Below are 3,155 nucleotides of genomic sequence, written 5' to 3' on the forward strand. Positions count from 1 at the left end.
GTTAACATATTTTTCTATTTCAAGTAAAAAATATAAATATGAATAAAAAAATTGATGTTTACATATAATAAAATAAAGCTAGCATGATATGCATTAATAAAAAAAAAATATAGAATTTCAAGTTAATTTTTAACATAGTAAAAAAAATGAAACAATGTTGCAAGTACATTTTCAATATATCATGATTCTCTTAATCAAGAAAAGTAAATAAGTTATTTAAGAAAAAAAATAAATCTTAAAATATATGAACTAATAATTTGACAAAAAGTTGCTAATGACAATGATGTTCTAAAATAAAAAAAAAATTCCCATAAAAGTAAAAGATAAATTAGAATGATATTTAACACTACTATTTCCCTTTGATGCATTCAATTGTTTTTAATCTTAAAGGTCATTGTTTCTTATTAAGAATGTTGTAACTTAGTTTCGGATCCCCGCACAAAATAAAAAAATAAAATCAAAAAAATCAAAAAATATTATCAAAAATAATAGCAGTGAAAAGAGGATGTCGGAGCACCCAGAAAATGGTCAAAATTGGTTAAGTAGGTTCAAAAATACAAAGATTAAAATTTGATAGTATATCATTGACTGATGAGAGCCCTATTGATAAAGAAAATTTTATTTGAGGAAGAAATGTACAAAATCAGATGTTTATGGACTCAATTAAATTTTATTGAAGGTTTAATTGAATTTATAGAGGGTTTAATTGCAAGAAAAATTGATTTTTAAGTCAATTTAGGTTTTAATTGAAAGAAATTAAAATTCTGGGGTCAAATTATAATTTTTGAGAGTTGATTTGGTCAAATCAGGGGCTTAATTGCATATGTATTAAAGTCTGGTGGTCAATTAGGGATTTAATTGAAGAAATTCGAGACCAAGGACCAAAATGCAAAACGCGCGCATATTGAAGGCCTATTTTTTAATTTGACACACTTTGACGCCATTTCCTTTTAAATGAAACGGCGCGTTTTGGATAAAATGGCGTCGTTTCATGCACTGTTTCAAAAAAAAAAGAGGAATAAGCAAACAGTGTCGTTTTGAACGGCATCATAAGCCTTATTCTTCCCCTGACATGCAGAAAACAGGGGAAGAAGGGGTTGTTTTCCCCTGTGTTTTGCTTCTCTCTCTTTCTCTCCCAAAACCCAAAAAACCAACGACGACCCGACTTGTCCCTTCACTGACACCACCATGCCCTCATGCTGAAAGAGCCATGCCCTGCAAAGGAAGGGGCGGTTGTGCAGTAGCCGCCTCCCTGCCACCATGCTCTGCACCATGGCAGGACAGGGCAGGGTGGCCCTCTCTCCCTCTTCCTATAAATACAAAGGGATTGCAGGAGAAAGAGGGGGGGGGGGAAGAAAAGGAGAGCTGGAAGGATTTTTTTAAAGAGACAGTGAGGGAGACCGACAGTTTTCTTGGAGAGAAAAAGAGGTGAGACCGAAAGAGAGAAAGAGTAAGGTTTTTCGAGAGAAAGGAGTGAAGAGGAGCAGACCGAAACACTAGAAATTAGAGGGGAGAAAAGAAAATGGAGGGAGACCGAGAGAGGAGACTATTCTTTTTGAAAGAGAAAGAGAAGCCATCAAAGGAGGCAAAAGAGAGAAAGGGGAGTGACAGAGAAAAAGTATATATCAGAGAAGAAGAACAACCGCAGCTGCTATCGTGCTTCCTCTCCACCGCCACAGCACACCACCTGACCGCAGCTAACACTGCCATCTCCAACCGCCACTGACAGCCACGAAGGGACAGAGGAGAAGAAGAGCAGACAACGAAAAAAGGCAGAGGAGAGGGTGGTTGAGAAGAGAAACAAAGGAGACAGGAGAGAAGGAAAGAGAACAGCCGCCGCCTACACCACCACCCCTGCCGCCAGCGTCGCCACAGCTCCAGGTAACTTTCTCCCCTCCCCTGTCGTTTTTCGCTTCAGCTTCATCCTAGCTTCAGCACGGTAACTAGCCCTTTTATTTTTTACGGGCTGGCACATCAGCCCAGCCCACGCGGCTGGGCTGATTCCAGCCCACAGTATATGGGTCGGGTCAGGCCCAACCCAGGATGGTGGGCTAGATCCGGCCCAGTTTTTTATTTTTTTTGTTAAAAAAAATTCAAAAATATTTGTTTTTAATTCTACAAATTTCCCGTGTATTTTTTATGTCATTTTGATTAATATCAAGCAATATATTTTTATGTTTCTAAAAATACAAAATCCGATATTAAAATACCTGGTTTTCGTCAAAACTTCCAAAATACAAAAAAAACTTGTTTTGAAAAAAAAAATGTTTTTGTGCATACGACCAAGTGTCTCAAAGCTAAAAAAATCATATTGTGTTTTTCATACATAAAAAAAAAAAAACAATGTTTTAGCATGCCTTTTGGCTTTGATAACCAATTTATTAGAGTCAAGAGAACATTGGTCAAAATTTCAAAAACAACAAAAATTTTATTTTGTTTGTCTTTTAGTATCTGGGGTACGATATCGCACGTAATACATATTTTAGATATTAAATGTTTTTCCAACGTTAGAACGGTTAGGTTCTACCCCATTAAAGATATGAACCTCCTTATTGAGGAGGGTTTTTCTTGAATCTTAGATAGACAGGACCAACAAGTAGAAAACACGACCAAACCTTAGATTTTGATCAGACAAATAAAACAATACAGCTTACCTTAGGTAGGGCATATTTTGGGTGCTAATACCTTCTCTTTACGCAACCAGTCTTCATACCTGATCTCTGAGACTAGTTAGGGTTTCTAGTGACCATAATACTAGGTGGCGACTCCCATTCCATTTTTTTTACTAATAAAAGACAAGAATTCCTTGTCTCCCCATATTTGCCAAATAGATACACACACAATTAAGTGTAGAGGACGATCGCCACGACGCCGCACACGTGCGACAAAGAATAAATAATTTTTATTTTAAAAAATAAATTTTATTTATATAAAAAATTAAAAAAATTATAGATGAATTAAATTAATTAATTTATTCGAATATTAAATACATACAAACTAATTAAAAATTAACCGCTATTTAAAAAAACTAAATAAATAATCTAAAAAATTAATTTCAATCTGAATTAAAAAATATATATTAAAAAATATTTTAATACAAAAATTAAAAAAAAAGGTCAAGCACCTGTCAAGCTAAGTCTTTCCACCTGATTTAT

Source organism: Populus nigra, chromosome 11 (genome assembly GCF_951802175.1).
Source record: "Populus nigra chromosome 11, ddPopNigr1.1, whole genome shotgun sequence".
Taxonomy (NCBI): Eukaryota; Viridiplantae; Streptophyta; class Magnoliopsida; order Malpighiales; family Salicaceae; genus Populus; species Populus nigra.